A 22,278-nucleotide genomic window follows, 5' to 3' on the forward strand; every position below is an offset into this window, starting at 1 on the left:
GGTTTCTTTAACTTTCGCAAATATCCAAGTTCTTCAGTTCTAAATGACTGATGAGTTAGAGTTAAAATCATCATCTGTGGGTGTTGCCCACCTCAAACTCACATGAATAGAGTCTGTTAACAACCAGATACTTAAATGAGATTGGAGGAATCTGCTTTGCACATGTTTTCCTTCCAAGTGAATGGTACTCTAATGACCCATGACTGGCCAGAGACTACAGACCTCATCCCAGGAGTTTTCTGTTTCTCCTTGTGATGCTCCATGTGAAACATAATGAAAACAGTTATGTTCCATTGCTGCAGTGTTTTCTACAGTTTAATGTTTTTGGTCTTACTCTAGGCCATGTTTTTTGACTAACGTGTTACAACCAAGCCAAAATCATCTACCTACTTTATGAAATTATATAAATATATATACAGTATAGATAGATAGATACCTGGAAGGAATCTACTGCTACTTTCAGACACAACAAGCTGATGGACAGCCTTTTGCCAGTGTCGGGTCATTGGTGAACCTCTGTGGTGTCGGTGCGTCTGTGTTATCAACGTGTTAACACAAATTCCTTTTAACACCGTACATTTTTTAAATGCGCAATTAATGCACACATCTTCTGTTATTATGACTTTACCGCAAACATAGTTTTGGAAACAAGGAACTGATCCAAGCAGCAAATGGCAGCGAGTGGAAAGCAAGTAGAATCTGAAGTGCAGTCATAGTATTTTAACCTGGAGAAGGCAGTAATGTGTCAGGACTGCCAAAAATCCCAAAAGGGGGAGAAGAAATCTTGAAACTTAAAAAAAAATCTCTTTAAGGTACACTTAAAACTGAATTTTAAAAAAGTTGACGATAGTTCTTTGACACCGGCTTGGTGTGTTTTGGTCAAACATGGAAGTATTCAACAACAATTTAATCTCACTGACAGTCAGTTTATAAGTGTGAACAAGGTCATAGTTGACGGTACCCCAAAAAAGAAAGGCTGTTGGGAGAAGAGTGGCAGAGCTGCCAGTGGAGACTGCCCTCAGGCTCCAAATAACGAAAAAGCAAAGATGTCCACCCAAGTTTCAACTGCTCAGGACCCCAGATACTCAAAGTGTGAGAGAGGACTGAGTGATTGCAGACGGGAAAACTGCAGAGCGAAAACTGAACAATTGCAGGAAGCTGTCAGATTCTTTATCTAAATGTCCTCACAGCTCAGTGAGGTTGAACTGGAACAGAGATCCAAACAAAAAGTAGTACTTTGATGGCATCATTATGAGAGACTGAGAGGGGCGCTACATTATTATCAGACACCTCTGCACGCAATTGGATAGTCCAACAACCAATCAGAGCCATTCTGTTATAAACAAGTTAAACTCCATGGAACTTAAAGGGGAACTACTGTTTTTTAAAACGTGGACCTTATTTCTGGCATAAAATACGGTTGTTTACTCACCCATATAACTTTTGTGTAATTTGTATTCCTTCTGGAGATATTTAGATCTGCGTATATCCATATAGTGGGAGTGACTGGGGCACCAAAACGCAGCCTCTAAATAACGCATTATCTGCCATGAAACTCGTTAATTTCACCAATATTTTGTTATCGTACCCTAGTGCTATTCCCCGTTGAGTCTGGAGTTACCTGTTATCATCATCCGGGGTCTGTAGGTCAATCTACAGACCCCGGATGATGTCTTCTGACCTGGATGATGTCGTCTCTGAGCGCTGCGCGCACCCGCGCCTGTCGGCTTGTTTACCTGTAATTTGCTACTGCTAGTTTTGAAAATGATTTGATCAGCCCCACAACTTTTCTCTGGAGCAAAATCAGTTCCCTGTTGGGTGGTTGGGTCTGTTTGATCCGGCTTCCAGGCTAGAGGGCTGGTGTAAACCTTTGACAGTATGTTAAATAAGAAAATATTTGCTCTTAATGTGATGATTTCTCTCGGGATGGAATAAATCTATTTTTTCTGAGCATGTTTGCTCCACTTGGGATAAACATCAGGTGATGAGTTTCCAGGAGGAACAGACACATGGAGGTAGCAAAACAACCAGCTCAAACCAATGTTTGGAAAGATGAACGTAGCCAGAATCCATGTGAACAGCAATGTTTAAAACATTTAGACATCTTGGTCATCTTCTTCTACTGAATCAGTTCTTTGTCAGTAAAGTTATGTAGTGGTTGATGTCTTGGGGCATGTGAACACATCTGAGTGTCCATGGAAACAGTCCAGTAGGAATCTCTGATCAGAATGATTTCAAACGGGCTGACATAATATAGTTTTAATACCAGACTAGAATGAGTTTTTTTTAAGGTGCTAAGAGGTGAGGCTGAATTTCATCCATGATCTCTTGACCAATCAGAGTATGGTGCACCCCAACACTGAATATTAATGTACTTATATAAAGAAGTTGCCCCGGGAGCATTTGTGCTGCAGGTTGTTTCTGGGGGTAGCTTACGTGGGCACCTCAGATGCAATCTTGACAACAGGCACAGGGCACTGTATCTTTATTGCTTCTGCATTTCTCCCTTGTATTCTGCAGAGAGACAAATTCAATTTTGTTGCTGTGGTACCATTCCTGAGACTCGTAACAAGAGCAAATACTCCCACTGTCTACTCTGTCACCGAGCATCTCACCTGACTTCAGCGCTATGTTTTACTGAGTGCAACGTGCCCTCCTCTTTCAAATATCACAATCTGTCCACTGTGTTCCCACAATATACTTGCCAGGTGTCCTATGATATGTGCATCGCTCCGACCAGTCAGCAGTCTCCACCAGCTGATCCTCTGACCCCTCCTGCTGATCAATACTGCCCCATCTGACCGCTTCTATTCCTGGCCACCATCCCTGCAGAGTCAGCCCCCTTCCCCCCTTCTCTTCCTTTCCGATTGCCTCGCTGGGACCAGCCTGGCACAGCGGCGCATACTGCCAAGTCTGACTCATTTAAAGAGAGACGCTCGGTGCCAACGTACACAGTGTGGACTGTGACAAAATTCAATATAAAGCACAATTAGAACAAAAGATCGGAACAGATGACCAGCGCTCTGTGGCAGTTCGGGGACGTTTATGATTTATTTACAAGGCTCCCGGTGTAAAAAGCTGAGTGACCCAAAAATTTAATGGGAACAGTATATAAAAAGAGGCATTCTGACCCATATCCAGTTTAAATATGGGGCAAGTGCATAAAAAGAGCCACTTAATCTGATGTTTTCTTTCTGGCCCAGACAAAAACAGCAGTGCTTTTAAAATTTACTGCAAACACACACACATATGGACTTTTAAAGGAGTCTTCTGTCGTTGCTGGTCTTTATCCTGAGATCCTTTGCTGCGTCTTTTGCAACCTGCCACAAGAGAAAGGGAGACAAAGAACAAACCGCTTAATAGAATACATGTGATACAGACTCTATTAAATCTAGTCCACTGGATCACTTGTGTTTAAGGAGGAAAAAAAGAGTCAATCTTTTAAGTCAGTGTAACTGATGGTCACCTGAAGAAGGCAGTCATTTAGCATTCAGAAGCCGCTGTCAGCTCAGATTGCCAAAAACCCCAGAGATATGCAAACTCCAGCCTGAGACGGTGTTTATCAAGCACTTCTGAATTACTCCTGGGAATCGCGCTGAAAGTTAACCTCGGTCTAAAACTCGGAGTAGGACGTGAGAGTTATTCATGACACGTCTTACTCTTACCTTCAGCACCAGAAGAGGACTGCTCCTAGGAGAGACAGCAACATCGCCGTTTTACACTCGGCTGAGATTCCGATGACATGCTGACATGTCAGTAATAAAATCTGATGTACGGATGCCGCCGTCACTTTATCACGCGGAGCTATTACATGCACAGGTTTGTTTGCAAAGATATGTTTGAGAAAATAATTATACGGTGATATTTATATATGCAAACAAAGCCACTCAAGTGGCTACAAAAATAAATGTCACCTATTAAGTTAATTAATGACGTGACTTTACTTTCAAGTTTTAGTTTGCTCTCGCTGAGAACTCTCACTTTGTAAACTGTGTTTGATTTATGAATCTGTGCTGATGAAACGATCATTTATTTAAAGGTTATTTCTTGCCATTCCGAGGAAGTCAAGAGAAAAGTCAGATATTAAATATGAGGCGAGTGAAGAGGATAAAGCGTTTTGCCAGTAAAGCCATGAATTCCAGCTAGCAATAACACTAGTAACCACTAGATGGCAACGTAACATGACGATTTCTCCGTAAGCTACAAATATACAATATTTCTGGTCTATGCATGAGTTTGGCTTCACAATAAATACACATTCCTCAGTGACCAACATATGGGTTGTCATTTATCAGTTCAGCATCTTTGGATGTACAAGGCAACTACATTAGTATTAATATAAAATCAATTGGGTCGTTACCAAACTGACTTGGCAAATACCCATCAAACCAAAAGTAGAAGAAGAAGAAAAACTGTGAGATAAAACAAATGGACTGAACGAGTGAGAATGAGAAAATGTTTGGGGAGACTCAGTCAGCAAGAAATCTGTTATATCTGCCTACAGTAGCATGCTAGCTAACGTTAGCACAGAGGGCTAGAATGTTCACTGTTGCCTGACAACACCGTTAGCTGCTCCATGTCCTTGTAGATTTGGTTTCAATTTTAGATCCAGATTTTAAATCAGAAGTATTAAACATGTTTGCTAAGTTTGCAAGTGGATCTCCTCCAATCGTCAGGTTTAATTGGGGGAATAAATGGGCCTAGTGCACATTCTTCCATAAACCCAGTCAGACACATTGCAGTGTCTGCAGTTTTGAAAAAAAAAAACTTGTCTTGATGTGAAAGTCTACAAGAATGATCTGGGCAATTTGCAGACAGATTGAAATCTCCCAAAAGGGACAAACCAGCAGTACTCCGTGGTGCACAGCTTGACCACATCCCCCCAAAAAAGCTGAAACAAGGGCAGCAGGACTTGTTGGGTTTCTTGAAGACATTTTATCCAAGACCGGCGGGAAGTTGGGTTTTTAACCCAATCTGTGGGCGCTGTCCTCCTGAAACCGATGGGTGTTACAGATATAAGGCATTAACGATTCAGCTACAGAGGCAGGAATCATCATTTTTGCACAACTGCATATCCACATAGAAAGGAGCAATTTCCCAAGTTTTAAGAACTGAACGATTGCATCTGAGAATTTCTTTCTAATAAACATAGGCCTTGCTTTGTTATAGAAGGGGCAGTTTCACTACGAGGTGGGTTTACACCAAGGGACTTCATCATATAGTACTGAACATTTACACTATCATACCCCAGCTATATGTGCTGTAGCAGCAGAAACTGGAGCCTATCGGCAAGGTCCATTAGCAGTCTCTGTCGCTATTTTTTACCCTAACTGCAAAGGCCTCCCCAGTCCAGTTAGTTTGGGCCCTATAGCAACACAACAACAAACAATTTGCTCTGAATAGCCACCCAGGACATTTTCAGTCCATTACGGAGGCAATCAGCATCCGCATGTAGACGGGAGGAGAGCAGCACCCAGCGACAGCGCGGCAGAGAGAGAAGACAGAATCAGAGAGTGTGTGAGAAAGACTGATAAAGAAATAGAAAAAAAGGAGACCCTGGTGGAGAGCTGTTATCATGTTACTGGCTGGTCAAGGTGCTGAATGAGCCATAAAGGGACAGCGTAATAGTCGTAAAAGAGCAGACATTACATGAGGTTGACCCGGGGTCTGTGACTGAAGAAGATGAGGTTGTGTTCACATAAGCTGGAGGGGCTTAAAGTGGATGTGATGTTAATATACAACAGCACATATTGTTCATTATTAGAGGTATCATTAGTTTTGTTGGTGGCCATAGTGTTTTCTGCAAAATAATCTCTGCAGGTCAAGATCTGGTAAAGACACACAACACCTCTGTCCTTGCCGAATAGCACGAACAGAAGGGATTGCATCTCCTCTTTTCTTGCAGTTAGGGTTAGGGGAGAAATATTTACTAGTACAGATTTGACTTATTCTCTTACATTTTATATTTTTAAGAATCCCCAGCCATTTATTCTTAGTCAGCTTCCGACTTTGGCAGAATCTGTCTTTCATGCTTTTTTTCAAATAAAAATGAAACCGCTTTGGATATTTCATAAAAGGTATTTCAAGTATTTTGTTTTGCATGGCACCTCAATGGCTTGATGTGGGTGTAGCTCCCTTGAACCAAAATGGTGTTTCTGCAAACTAATCCAGATTTACTTACACCGAGTCAAAATCTGTTGCAGGTTATGTGATGGTTTGTTTATGACACCAGACTGCTGTCGAAGAAGTGTGACAGAAATTCCCAAAATGTTTTTCGGCGGGTACAAATTTTGTGGCCGGGTAACGTTAGAGGGGTAGTGTACACCTTTGATAATCCAGTCAACAGATCTTCTAATAACAACCTGATCTAATGATTTCTCTCTGGTTGGAATAAATCCAGTCTTTCTGAGCAGGTTTGTTCGACATGGGGTAAACATCAGGTGACAAGTTTCCAGGAGGGATGGAAAACAACAAGGGACAAGCATAATTTCCTGAACTATCTAATATACTGTATTTTATGTGAATGTAGGGTTTCATAGAAGAACAGAAATTCTGGGTTTGCCTCTTATGTCAGTATATTATAACAGATGCTTGCAGTGATGCATTTTGACATTGCGTGTGTCACCTATCAAAAGCTGACTAATGATAAAAGACAAAGAGAGAGTGTTGGAACTTCCTTTTAAAGTAAAGCTTTGATGCTTTATGACAACACCGACAATCAGAGTTGGGGAGTGTTACTCTAATAAACTGTGTGGCTCTTTACTGATTAGACACAAGACATGATGGTACATGAAGGGGGTATTACAGTGGTGCAGCACTAATTGTAATGATTATTCTAAAGATGATGCATGCATGATGATGATGCTTTTACAAACACACATATATGTACAATGTTTGTTTGAGTAGTTGTTTCATTTCGAAAAAAAAAAGGTCAGCAACCAGGTAAAAAGTAATTGTCTGCGGTGTCTGTTCACAATCAGTCAATAGCCTTGGGTTTGTTTCCTCCAGCCCTCCTTGCTGTGCTGCCAGACACTCCATGAGCTGTGTGTCAAGCAACAATGTACCATCCTTCAAAAAGGAAAGCTCCAACTTCTTTGAAAGATGAAGAAAGTGGAAATCTACAGAGTCCCAAATTATTGATGTTTTAGCTACAGGTAAACTCTGAAATAAAAATACAGACTCCAAGTAAACAAGTGATAGAAAAATACAAAGCTGCTGGGCCATATTGTCCTGGCAGAGTTTCACATAACAAATAAATTACTCTATAAATTAATTTGACTGTGTGCAACCTGCAGCCTTGTCACTTAATTGCGATGAAAGAGAGAGCAGCAGATACAAAATGTTCTGAGCCTAATCAATTATAAACACAGTTATCAGTAACAATGCCAGGTTTATATTATACAGACATATACATGAGAAATGTTTTTTTTTGGTAATGACTCTCAACTTCATCATCCAGTTTGGTGAGTTTTACTCTGATAACTGATATGTGGTTTGCACATGGGGTTCCACAGGGATCTGTTCTTGGACCACTCCAATTTATTCTTGTGCTGGTGAAAAAATAACCAAGAAACTTTTTTTTGGTTTTGGGGTGTACTATGTAACTTTGAGTCCAACACTGAAAAATACTCTAATTTTCTCACCCTGTATGTGTTGTTTATCATTGTCAGTGAATTTAGTATACTCAAAAACACAGGGAAAAAGGGGAATATTCCCAGAATCCAAAGACACAAAGTCAGTATAGCAGTCAAACTTCCCAGCACTGATTTATATGTACCATTTGAATTATTGTATAAATCTCTACGCCGATGACAACCAACTATTAATTGCATTGTCCCACAATGTAACAACAGTACTGTCAGATTCTCTGATCAGACTTTACAACAGGAAATACTGTCATTTTAAGTGTGTGACCAGATTCAATGTGTCGAGGTTGCATTTTCATAATCACAAGAAATATCCGATGTATCTGAGCTTTTTAGCCCCAATCTTACTAAGAAAACTCACAACTGCCTACTTACTGACTTAAAAAACATTACATACAGAGATTTAGACTAAAGCTGGTTTGCATGTACAGTACACATTTCAATTTGCCAGATACTGAAGTTTTGTTAATTTAAAAGCAACTTTAACTTTTTAATTCATTGTTCTGATAACAATATGGTAAGCATTATCCAAAGAACAAGGTGAAACAAGGGCAACTGGACTTGTAGAGTTTCTTGAAGATGTTTCATCAAGTAGTTTCTTCAGTTCTAAATGGCTGCACTGGTGTGGAGTTTCAAACCTCAACTACTCACCAGTCTTAAGAAAAATTGTAATAGCTATTTCTAAAAACAAATCTTAATAGGGGAGGTGGACTGAGACACCACTTGTCAGCCACATATAAAAGTGTTTTAACATTTATACCCACAAGGTTTCACCCCAATTCACACCTCCAGTCTGAAGAGTCTCCGGCTGTCAATGGGTTGTCATAGAATTACTAATTGTGAAAAAAAAATAATAATAATGGATACGACACAGAGTAATCAGAACAGCATCCAGGTGGGTACGGGGTCGTGAAGAGGCCTTGGTCATTTGAGTTTCAAGTGTGCACCACCTACAAGTGTTCCTGATAAAAACCTGAACTCACCACCAGTCATTTAGACCTCAAGTAGATACTTCAGGAAAACTCAAATAAGTCTAACATCTTTTCTGACCTTTTTGACGCAGTTTAAAAGAGAAATACAAGGCATTTAATAATAAGAAAACATCTTAGCAAACAAGACACAATACAGTCTTTGAAAAGCAAAGACGACGGCAATCGTAGACTGAAAAGTGGAGTTGCCTTTGTTTTTAGATATATTACAACCTGAATAACTGAAACTGAAAATCTTCACAGGTGTAATAATTACTATTTACCTATTTTATCATATGCTATCATCAAATTCTAATTTCTAACAATGGGTTATGGCCAAATACTTGGCACATGAATGAATGCTCACAGAAAGAGGACAAATGTGAAGAAATTGGCCTCTGCACAGCTGCAATCACAGCAACTGCTCGGAGTACTTGTTTAAAATCTTCATTAACTCGTGGAGGCAGCTAGAACTGAGAGCAGTAAATACCCGGCGAGTCATTAGGAAGTAATGACGCTGACCTATAATTTACATGACACGTGCAAATGGGCTTTCATTTAGACTAGCACATTAATCAGCTTCCCTCTCACTGAGCATTGGTGATAAAATATAATACAGGTTAAAAAAGGACAACATTGTGCACAGGCTTCAACAAGAAGCGGCTTCTGGATTTATTGATGTGCAAAAATAAATCTAATATATGACGACAAACCAGCGGCTCCACAAACACACACCACGGGTACTTCTGCAAGCGCACGCAGGCAGAAACATTTGCAAACAAAACCCCCTGAGGTCAGCACATTTCTAGGCGGTAAACAAGGCGGCTGGGAGCTGCTTTGCCATGCTGGTCAGGCTCCAGGCATTAACCAGTGCACATAACATTAACCCACACACATACACACACACACACTCAGGGCTGTAAACATTAGCAATATTTTCCCGTTTCCTCCGCAGGGCAGACAGGAGAGCAGTAGATCTTCAGGCCTTCAATGGTAATAATCTCCCTTACACTTCACACTGCCAGAGAGATGAATCACTGTGGATGAGGTCACTGTGTGTGTGAGAGGGAGGGGAGCTGTGATGTGCCATGTGAAGGCTGGCCTTTATGGTCCTTAGGTGTTTGTGTGTGTGTGTCTATTTAGGAGTGTAGGCAGAGGCCAGGGATTCTGTTCAGAAATTGTCATCAGAGGTGCTGCGCTGCTATCGCTGATCCAGATGAGGTCACACAGTGAACACTTAGATGCCGCTTATTAATTTAAAGTTGGCTGCACACGTAATTACATTCAGATTACTGTACGTTTTGATGAGTTAATGTGTTTCTGTTGTCTCTGCAAAACACACACGTCTTTTCCTTTGCTGGAGAAGATGCTACGCAGTGATATTAATGACCCTAGTGGAATAGAACTAATCTGAAATATATTCACATCCCTGACCAGTAAATATGAAGCACCTGCCAGAAGTTGGTTTGCTTAGCATCAAAACAGACGTACTGGCACGAAAGACGCCCACGCCACAAAAGCTCATGAAATTACATGTAGTACGTGGCTATTTATAAGATAAGATAAAATAATCCTTTATTTATCCCACGGTGGGGAAATTTTCAACAGTGGTATTTCGTTGCTTGTGTTTACACAGACTAATGCAATTAAATATAATACAGTGCCGTTTGAATGTTTTTGCACCCTTATCACTTTTCAGTCCTTCAAGTCCTGACAGTAGAGAAAAGACAGAAGAGATAGTGCAAACCAAATGAATTCAATAGAAATGTTACACCTGTACATTTATCTATTCAAGAAAATTAATCATTTCTACATACGTGAGTGAGTTGTAAAAGTCTATGAGCCCCTGTTTTCAGTATCTGGTGTGACCCCCTTTTGCAGCAATAACAACAGCTAAGCGTTTCTGGTAACTGCCGAGCAGTTGTCACGTTTGTTCATTCCTTAGTACGGAGTTATCTTTTTTTGTTTGCCCACTCCTGTGAAGGGTAACAATCATCTTAAATTGTTCACGATCAGTCTGATCCCAGAATTAATTAAACAAAACGTGGCACTGAATGACACTTGAGTCTGATGACAATGATTGGAAGTACTTCTGAGCAGATGGACTCTAATTTGACCTTGAAATTAACCTGTAATGCTAGAGGTGCACTTACTTTTGCAGGAAAAATACTTTCAAGCAGCACTGTACAAACTGAGTTAATGACGCTAGTTGTCTCCAGTCTTTGTGCTATGCTAAGTAAAGCTAAGCTAAGCTAAGCTAAGCTGCTGCTGGCTGTTCTATATTTATTCACTCTTGGAAATATATATGTACTGTATATGTTACAAAATGTCAAACTATAACTTTAAAGCTACAGGGCAGAACTCTTTTCTCTCCTTTCTGGCAGTGAGAGTAATTACACTGTTGATGTACTACCTAAGTCTACAGTCCCTCAGTCTCTACTTTCAAAGCTGTCGAACAAAGAAAGGCTACACCGATGGTAATCCCTGTTTGTCCTCGCTATTGCTCACTCTGACCGTGATCCTTCCTCTGACCGCCAAGTTCCTTTTGTATCTGGAGAATCGGTAACTTTTCTTGGACGCTTTCGATGTTTTAATATCGTGACTCGAGAGCCCGTTGACAAAATGAGCACAGAATCATCTCAAAAGTTGTTCTTGGAAACTGCTCGGAAAACTTCAGGCACAAAATACTTTGGTAACTGGATGAATCATCTGGCTGAAACTGTCAATCACAAGGTAACGTCAACGAAGCAGAAGAGGAAATATGAGCAGACAAAGACTGGTGGGGTATGAAAGCTAGTAAGCATTCAGTGTAATCAGCGTAGTAGATGCTGCTTGCTGTCTTCATGAGGAAAATTTGCACATCATCACAACTAACCCCCCATGTAGCTGCTAGTAGTTCCTTGTTGGATGCTTTTGGCCTGCAGCTTAGAGGATCAGATAGAAGTGCATAACCTGAAACCGTATGTGATCTCACAAATTATGCAAGAAATTCTTCTCCATCGCTACCTTAGTCTTCAGCTCTTGCAAAACAGTCATTGCTGACTGATGCATTGTTACTGGTGAACGAGCACGGAAATGTTCACCACAGACTCCAGATTTAAAACTAAATCATGTGAACTGTGGGAAGGTCTGAATGTGACAGAAGTTCATTTACAAGTAAAAGTCCGGCACTCCAGCTATGAAGAACTACCAAGAGGCCAAAAATATTGTTGCAATTGTGCAAAGGTGCATAATAAAAAGTAATTAAATGAGCAGTTTGTTTTCTCTAGGAATGAAATTTGAATGCGAGGCTTGAATATTCCATTTAAGATAATAATATTGTTGCTGTTATTACTTCTACTCTTGTATTTCCTTTGACCAGTTTGACTATCTCAAATCCACCGGACATTCCTCAAGTTGACTGTGCAAACCAGACTTTGGCTCGGCTGCACACCAGAATGTTAAAGCTGCATCTTCTTTGGATTCACAAGATCGAAGCACCAACAGCAACATCTTACCTGCATTTTAAATAAGATTAGTGTGTACGCATATTTTCAACAGTTTGAAATGGTGGATCCATACAAAACTTTTAAAAATGTGCTCTCACGTACACACACCAAGGTTTGGCCTCAAGTTTTTTAGACTTTAGACCTTTTCCAACGTCATCAGAGTTCAGACTTTTTATTCTCTCTAACTAACCAAATGAGTTGAGTTAACCATACTCACACCGAGTCCCCTGAATATTCTCTTATTCAGGAGTCTGATGAAACCGAATCTCATGAAGACAGCTGGATTGGTTTAAAATCCCATCTTTTCATAATTTTGTTTTCTGAATAACTTTATAGCATTATCGTAAAGTTTTACCCGCTAAGAACAACATCAAACGTACTATTAGTTTTGTCATGAATGCATAAAAAAGGCAGGGTATGAAGAACACTTGACGCCTTTGAAATGTCTAAATCAAAGCGAGGGGCACAACTGAGACGTCAGCCATAGATGAGTTGGAATTTGGATTAGGTGAGCTGATGCACAGTCAGGTCTCAGACCTACGCTGTGTGACGCTAGCAGTGACCTGACTGATGAGGACATGGCAGCGTGACAGAGAATGGGACTCTTGCCACCGAGCCAGGCCACAGGAGAAGATTGGTACCCACGCAAACCTCTGACCGAATTATAGAGAGAGAGGAAAAAAAAAAAACGAAACACAATATTTATGGCCGACATCTGCGGTAAGGCGACGGGCCACAAGTCAACAGGCTGAGGCTGACTTTTTAAGAACTTGTGCCACCGTGATTCAAAATGACACCAACAGCACATTTCACAGAGCTTGACACTTTCGCCAAATATTTATGACACACCCGTGTAGTAGCAGCGACTGTACAATTTCATTCATAGCTCATACTGATTGTTGCATATTAGACACATTAGAAAAAAATTGATTTGACTTGATAACTGAATCCAATATTCCTCTACTCAATGAGGTCATTTTGCTGAACGTCTTGTTTTTGCTGACCTCTGATTTTTTCCCCCGTTCACATTGCTGCAGCGATGTAGAAGAGCACTGAAGTAGTACGTCCCAGCTCGGCTAGAGTAAAGGGAAGCGGCGTAAAACCTGATGTATTTCCTTTGGTCAAGTCATTTAGTGCTCAGCAAATTAACAATGGAATGAATGAGACAAACTCTTCAAAGAGAAAAGGGCCAAAGTGAACTATAGAAGAAAGAAGTAAGACCTAAATCGTCCATAGAAAATAAAACCACTGACAAATAAAACATTGGTAGTCGAACCATAGACTGTATAAAGATGGACAGTAAAACTGCTCGACTAAAGTGAAGCCAAAGCAAGTAGAGCTCCCCCTGGTGGTTCGCTGCAGTATAGGTCATAAGCTCCACCCCCTCCATGTTAGTGGATGGGACTTGGACCAAACTAAAACACTAAAGCACACGAAAAATATGATGGTTTCTTTCTTTTTAGTTAGTTAATATAATTTTGATGCATATTCACATCGTCTCAATTTTTTTGGATAAGTTTAGTTTTAGTCACTTATTTGACACTACAGAAACAGGATGTGACATAATGGGGACTACCAGTTGCCATGTCAACCACTCTGTAAAGCGGTCAGGTGGGACCGTATAGTCATAAAAAAAAATATTTAATTACAAAAAAACAAAAAAACAGTTTACAATCCAACATTTCCTTGTAACTGGTGGAGGTGGAGCAGAGCGCAGTATTAGTTAAATGAAAACGTGAGTGAAGTCTGGAGGAAGTGTGGGCGGGTCATCGATATCATGGCTCCACATTCCGTACAGCTCAGACTCTGGCTCTAAAGTCACAAGATGGCGCTGCCCGTATCCCCGAGAAAATAGCATCAGTTCGGCCAATGCAAGGAAGTGGCGACACTTTGTCCATATTTATATACAGTCCATTAGTCAAACACGTCATCTGAGCGCTGTGGAGTTGAATATGTTTACAACAAAATGTCTCTGATTGGTTGGAGAAATTTACAATTACATGCACATGTTTTTTTCTGCATCACACTCCATAATGAAATCCAAAGGGAGTCTGGCTACACCAGGCTAAGTAACCACCAGGAAGTAGTACGGAAAAACACAAACACAACAAGATAACAGTAACAAGAGACATAGAGGTGAGTTAAACTTTAATCTAGAGAGTGCGGTTTTTAGTGTCTGTATGAGTTAAGGGTAACGAATTAGGGGATCTATTTATAACTTGTACGGCTACTTGGAAATGTTTGTTTTATTTTGTCTCACATAAATCAACATGCGGGTGCAAGCACCAAGAGGTGGAGAAATGCACTACTTGAAAGGCAGGGAAGAAGAAAACTCCTCCAGAGTAAAGAGAATGTTAAACAATAGAGGTTTTAAATTTTCAAATACCTGAAGAAGGAAATGCATTAAACATGTTTGTTGGGCTTCAAGGTTTCACTGTGAGGGAGCTATTGTTTTATTCATTAAGTCATCTTGATAAAGTTTGCCCTTCAGAACCTTTAGTCACCCAAATACACGTATATAAACAAAATAAATATTTTAAGGCTGCATTTTACTGGAAACACAAATGTTTGATCAAGAACAAAAAGATGGAGCTTTTTCATATTTGAAATAGAGAACATTGATTGTTGTTTCTATATATTTTCCCCCTCCAATGCAACTTCCCCCCATGTACTTGTTTGTGTACCACTCTCAGTAGATAATGAAACATTGTCAGGAAAATTAGATAATGGATCTGAGGATATTGGGATTACCATAGTAGAATCAATAATAGCCAGCGTAATGGTAAGCTATAAGTAATCGACGGATGAGTGACTCAGTATTTCATACTGACAAACCAAACTCAAAGTCAGCATCAGAGACCGCAGGCTGTTCCTGGCAGCGGTAAAATCAACAGCTTGCCTTCTGAAGCCCACTGGCTTCTTACCCAAGAGAAATTATTTGCAAGAAATCTAATACTGCCTCTTATTACGCCTGTGGCCCAGTGAAAAGGAACAGTCTACTATTGTAACGGACACTGACAGTTTGTACGACACACTTTTATGTAATATTTCGGGAGCACAGAGGAGACCAGCAGCGATGGGGCAACAAAATGTGAATAAAAGTCAGCCAGTTATAGCGGCGACCGGGGAAAGAACTTTTGGTTTACTTGAACTAATGACGATTTTGAGGCAGCGAATGACTGATTGCCAAGTGAGGTAAACATTTGGGGTACACCGTCCACAACTTGGGCTCCCACCACCAAATTCACCATGCTGACAGAGAGCTTGGAGCACCGGGTGAACCCAGATGGAGTATCGCCGTCATTGACAGGATTTTATTTTGAAATAGAGAGCAGTGATGGCAAGAAGAGCTAGCTCCATTTACACATTACCAATATTTTTATGTTCTGCCCGTTTCACTCGGAAACATTTGGGACTGGAAACGAGAGATTTACCAGAGTTGGAAATGTCCACTAACGACCAACTGTCAGCTACAAAGAGATGGACAGTGAGCGAATGAGAGGGGCTGGACTGTATCCTAGTGGCAGGGTACACCCTGGACAGGCCGCTAGTCTATGGGTTCGAACCGATCCGGCATCAGTGCTAACCACTACACCACTGTGCCGCCCAAAACTAAAATCATTTCAGCCACAACTCTTACTTTAAAACACACGCACAGCCTTTAGACTGCAGAGAGAAACAATGAACAGTGAGAGATTTGGTCACGATTGTCTATCGCTATATGGTTTCTTCTCGAAAGCAGATGCTCACCAATGACTGACATCGCTTTAAAGAAAAATCTCCTTCACGCTGAATTCATATTGCGAAGGTGCGACCCGATCCACTGCCATGTCTGACAGCGGTGTACCGGAGTGAGAAGGTGATGGAACGGAGGCAGAGGTGGGAGGGGTGAAATGAGAAAGACGAAGGGAAAAACACACACACACATAAAAAAAAGAGCGAGGTGTGATGACAGGCAATAACGGACAAAGGGTGGAGGTGGAGCGGAAAGCAGAAAGCGTGTCCAGAAAGGGAAGAAGTCAGACAGCAGGAAAGAAAGTGAGAGACACCGGATGTTTTAAGGTGCATGTCTGACATTAAAGCACAGGCTTTGTGAGACAGCTGAGCCTTGACACTGATAGGATGGTAGGATGAGGAGGAGAAGGGATGAAGTGTCCCTTTGTTACACTCCACCGGTGTGTAAGACAACTGACATGAAGAACAGTACAAATCTGTGCACCCAACAAGCTGCACCACTGCTCTTCAACAGCGAGGATTTACCGCAGTATATGTTCTGTAACTACGCAGCATTGTGTCAGCGTGTCTGATTCATCACGTAGCAGATGTTCACATGCACAGAGAGAACAAAAAAAAAAAGGAAACACACATTTGCGTGACATTTGAGCGCGAAGTCAAACATCCACCTCTCAGATTCACTGCTCATCTCAGCGACAAATCACACCCTCGCCTCGCCTGTTGTAAAACACCACATTACCTCGATGCAAATGAGCCGTAGTGGGTGTGACGCATGAAACTGGCGGCAGTATCTTTTGAGAAACTCGCAGGCGATACGCGCCGCTACAACTCATGTTGATTTACTTCACCAACGTCCACATTCGGGCTTATGAATGATCTCGGAGACGAGGCATTACAGTGGGCTGCGGTGAAAGAGCCCGGAGGTCGTGGGTTCTTTATAGTGAGTAATAATGTGGTTGTTGAGCGAGGGGATTTGTGTGTGTGTGTGTGTGTGTGTGTATACACTGCTTTTTTTCCCACGGTAAAGGAGGAGGCGTGACAAAAAAATAAATGAATCTAAAAGAGCGTGAGCTCCAACGCATACATGCCTCATACATACATACGTACATCCTCTCAAGGGAACTGCGAGTGAGCACATGTGAGACGGAGACCGGAGCCGCTGATGGGATGTCGGGGACGACATGAGAGGCTGATGCTGCAGATCAGCATGTGATTGTTTCAGGGGCTTGGACCTGCAAGCTGCATCCATTATTACCTCAGGGGTTGTGATGATGAGTGTTTGCGGACATGCAGTAGGTGAGTAAATGTGTAAAAGAAAGAGGATGTTAATGAAAGCCAGAGAGTTGTAGCAGTGGTGCTTCGTCAATACCTTTGGCGAAGTGAAGTAGGTGAATCAATCTCAACTTTGAGGCAATGACCAATGGAAGCATCTGATACAGTTGACTGACATATGACACAAACACTGGGTTTACCTCAAGGAAACACCGTCCCCAACTTTGGTTCCCACAGACAAATTCGCCGTGCTGATAGATGAAGCCAGATAGAGCGGCGTCAGCGTGGACGGTATTCTCTTAGAGAGCTATAGAGCGATGACAACTAAAAGAGCCACCTCGTCCACACACTACCTATATTTTAATGTTCTGCTTGTGTGATGTTGGAAATATATATATAATATAAGAGGATCACCATGGCAACCAGCGCCTTGAAGATCCACTAGGGACCGTCAGTCAGCTACAAAGAGGTGTACGAAGAGCATCACCAGGATGGAGGCTACCAGAAATACTGAGGTTCTCCAACTGCACGAAATAATTATTTAACCTTTTCATACGTACGTAATCCACCTAATCATTTTTGGCAGCCAGGACTAATTACTTCAATATCTGTGGCTCTTGGGAGCTGACTCAGTCATAGGCTCGTACAAGGCCTATTCACGTATGAAACAGTTGGCTTGCCGGCCATCTTTTCAGAGCTGCAAGTTGGTTGCTGGTGGACGTTCCAGGCTCTGTATTTTCAAGTGACATACATGCCAGTTAAGTTTCATTTCCACAAACCTGTACCTTCAAAGCTTTTTTCCAAAGACCCAATATTTGTAAAAGTAGGTTGTAAAGGACACACTAAACCAACTTCAAAGAACTGCTGGCAACAAAGGCCGACGTGAAGTGACGTCACAAAAGACTGGCAAACTGGAAGAGCAACTAGTAGCTGGGAGGCTTGGAAGCTGGGAAGAGGTACAAACCGCCGTCAGAGCTGCCCTTTCCTGAATCTTGCTGATCAGTTGGTCCACTTGATCCTCGGTGATCATGCTGTTGTGACAATATTTGTGGATTTGAATGTTCAATGATAAGATGTAAAACTAGAGAAGCCCTCTTAATAGCGGGACACACTAAGAAAATTAGGGCCACCTTCATCAACAGCTCGACTCCGGCAAAGAACTGACCGTTGGCTTGGTACATCACGACCACTGAGAAAACAGAAGCCCTACAGGTGGAGACAGTGGGACCTTACTTCATAAACAAATGTATTGAAGTACAAACAATTTTTTAATCCTCTTTTGCGCTTTGTCATTAATTATACATACATGTATGTGTCATTTTTTGCCTCACAGCGAGAAGGAGTTTGCATGTTCTCCCTGTGTCTGTGTGGGTTCTCTCCGGGTACTCCGGCTTCCTCCCACCGTCCAAAGACATGTTCTTTAGGTTAACTGGTGATTCTAAATTGGCCGTAGGTGTGAATGTGGGTGTGAATGGTTGTCTGTCTCTCTGTGTTAGCCCTGCGATAGACTGGTGACCTGTCCAGGGTGTACCCCGCCTCTTGCCCGATGGCAGCTGGGATAGGCTCCAGCAGACCCCCGCGACCCTTAACAGGAACAAGCGGTTACAGAAGATGAATGAATGAATGACTGACTGAAGCTTTGTAGATTTATTGACCGCTGGCTGCCACTTTCCATAAGTAGGACTTTGAGGAAGCCTCAATCATGGCATCAATCACAAAATGTATTGTCTGAATATTCTGAGAAAAGTTGAGCGAAGGAGGCAGGCAACTAAATGCCAGCGTAAATTGTATCAACTAATACTCCAGACCTGCTAAGTCAACCCCTGGGACTTCAGTGTTCATTATGCACCGCAGTGATATATTACCTTTTAATAAATTTGTTTGTTTAGCACATTGCATGGAGTTGAAGTAATTCAAAGATGAATAAATTAATAAAAATGCAGGGAAACATGGAGGATATAGAGGGAAAATAACAAAATAGAAACAATATCAAAGTCCTTGTAAAAATATGCAACAAGCCAAACAAACTTGATTGAGTAATTATTTTTTTAACAGGTTGCAAATTTTCATTTTCTAAGACAGTCTGAGGACATTTCATCAAAAAACAGTTGGCTACTAAGTTGTCTGAATCTTGAAAAAACAATTAAAGAACTTAAAAATCAAAAAGAAGCTTTGATAAAACTAACAATTTAGTTTTTTTTTGTTTTTTTTTCAAATGTATTTGTAGTAGTGAGTAAAATAGGGGATTTAATAGTGGCCCTGACACTAGCAGGTTAATCCAGCTGTGGGAACATCCTGCTCTCAATCCAAATACTGAACGTGTGGACTCAACAAACTGCTGGGCTGGCCTGTATGTACACGGACATAATGAATTTCTACAAACGTATTTCTCATTGAGATCATGGATATTACAGACCTTCGGTGATATATTCAATAGTTTAACTCAGGAGTTCAATGTTACATAACAAATCTAAGGTGGGAATCTCATTATTGTCTAAAACCTGTAATCAATGGAAAATGCTGGCAAGAGAATTAATCCCACTCCAGACAAAGCCGAGCATTGTTGCTGACTAAAGCACCTCACTTGCGGGAACGCGGCGCCCGCTGGCACCAGGTATGAAGTTACTAAGCAAGGGAGGACTTCACATAACAGCCACTCAATGAAAACAGAAGCCCTAGCCCCTTCAGATGAGCCTCTTCGTCTCGTTCGAAAATCTAATAATCGCTGTTCTCTGAACCTCCGCCTCCTCATCCGAGGCCGACTCGTCCTTATTACAATAGCTCGGCTTCAATTGATTTGTCTTTAGGAGCCTCAGGGCGCCATTGATTATCTGGTTTACTGCGAGGGCATGTGAGAATTTGGACTTGTGATAGAATGGTTGGCATGACACCCGTGTGGCTTGGGCTAAAGACGCACGGGTGTGTGTCATTGGTGTGAGTGGTTGTGTTTGTGCTTCTATCAGATATAAACAAGGCCATTTGTCTGATGCTGCAGCGGCTCACTTGTCATTATAACTCAAGTGGCAGGCGGTGTCACACCATCTATCAATCACGCATACATCAGGATGCCACAACACAACAAGAGGCTGCAGACAACGGTGGAGATACGGTGCAAGGCCAAAGGGACGCTTTTAGTCAGTTTGACAGTAAGAAAATACAGAAGGTTGGAATTTAACCTCCAAGGAAGAAATTCAAATGTCATTATTAGAAGTGGACGAATAAATGCTCCGCCCTATATGAATACACCTTCTCTCCAATGCGGCTTCCTATTTTGACCCTGAACACGACAATATGTGATAATGAAAGGTGGAGGTGAAGGGGCAAGGTCGATCACTGCACAACAAGAGTCAATCTCGCTTAGTTTGTTCAAGTCTAAAGTCACTCTGACTTTAGGAACTCACATACCTAGTAATGATTTCACTGTGGGCGAGGTGGTTAGCACTGATACCTCACAGCGAGAAGGTCCCGGGTTTTGTTTCCCCTATGAATGGTGCTGTAACAACCCATTTTCAGGCAGAGGCTCCAGTCTCAAGGCCTGGATGGGGTTGAAACTCTTGGGGACAGAAATTTGGACTGTATAGTAAGATGATGGCAGATTATATCTCAGTCCACCTCCTCTGTTCAGAGAAGGCTTCCTTTACTCCTCTTTCAAACCATCTGTCTTCTTTGGCTAAGATTTGGACGTTGTTGTTTTCAAAGAGTGTCCTTTGTCCTTCAGGTGCAGGTGGACCACTGAATCGTTTCCTGATGAGCTGGCTCTCCTGTGTTGGGACATGTGTTTTTAGATGGGCCTTATCCCCTCTGAACAGATAACTGCATACCGATGCCGAACACTAAATCATTTGCTCTTCTCAGAATTCTGTGACCTGTAATATTAAACCTTGTTTGCTGCGACCACCAGTAACCAAATCATCACAGTGATTTGTGTGGTTCACCAGTGCACAAACCTCCGGCTCAGACACGATGCCTTCACACTGACATCATTCACCGGGAGAGAAAAGTCACGGGAAAAGGTCGAGGCGCGATGGCAGTAAAGAGGGATTGATTAATTCGTCGATGTGTCTTTCCGCATCATTGAGTCACCTCCTGCCGTAGCAGGACTCTTGTCACAAAGCTGCATGAACGGCGTGACTCATTACGTCCAACACAACTGCCCCTAGATTTACAGGCGCACATCTACGGGAAATGAAGACGTTGTTACGACTGTGTGTTTTATGGGAAACAGGTAACTAATTTATTGTTTGTTAGCATCCTCAGGCAATCACACTCAAAGCTGATGAGCAGGTAAAGAGACATTTTAATCGCCCTGTGACACAGCTTTAACAGTATCTGATGGCTGGGTACAGCTGTTGTACAATACTTTATTCAACTAAAATTCTTTGTCTCCTCAAGTATGGCTAGAATGATGTATTCACAAATATAAATAGTCAATAATGTAAATAATGTGATACATGGACTTGCATTAGGGCTGTCAATGGATTAAAATAATCGATTAATCGCAATTAATCGCAATTAATTAATCGCATTACTCTTGTAACCTTATTTTAAGGATATGGTTTTGTCCTAATAATTTATGTAATGCATTATTATTTTGCGGACATTGCAGGTTTATTATATAATTATTTATTTATCAGCTCCAGCACTTTATTTGTATCATTTCAGTAGTTATCTGATCCTCTTACAGAGAGAGAGTAATTTTAGTTTCTACCTGTCTTTGTTTACGGCGAGACAGTTAAGGGTGGGACGGTGTGTAACAGAGGAACAAAGTTGTGTGTTTACTGTCCTGCTGTGTTAGTGTTGATTAATGAAGATTCAGAACTGTAACACGCATAACACCCATAGCCCAGAGAGTCTGGAGAACGCCGTTTAAAAGACCCATTACTTTATTATACTATAATAATACTACTATAATACTATACTATACTAATTTCCACTCTTCTCTCTTTCCACTTGTTTTCTTCTTTTTCTTTAGGGAGCATCAGCAGTTTTATCGCTACAGGACATATTACTGACCTCCTCAGGTTAAAATGATTTACTATATATGCACTATATATTTTATTCAATCATAATTAATGTTAAAATATGTTATGAGAAAATAAAATATGAATAAAATCTTCATGCTAGAAGTTATGGCTATTATGTAATGGCGAGTTAACCGAATGATCCATC

The 22,278-nt window shown here is 41.3% G+C and overlaps 1 protein-coding gene across 1 annotated transcript in view; it reads right to left on the minus strand.

Annotated features, from left to right (window-relative positions):
- Positions 1-2,357: 2,357 nt before the first annotated feature.
- LOC311508600 (endonuclease V-like) overlaps positions 2,358-22,278 on the minus strand; it is a 61,097-nt gene continuing 41,176 nt past the window's right edge. Inside the window, exon 9 of the mRNA XM_084573433.1 lies at positions 2,358-3,320. The gene's annotated coding sequence lies outside the window, so the exon portion shown is untranslated. The remainder of the gene's footprint in view (positions 3,321-22,278) is intronic.

The sequence above is a fragment of the Chelon labrosus genome, assembly GCF_963514085.1.
Source record: "Chelon labrosus genome assembly, chromosome: 2".
NCBI classification, from domain to species: Eukaryota; Metazoa; Chordata; class Actinopteri; order Mugiliformes; family Mugilidae; genus Chelon; species Chelon labrosus.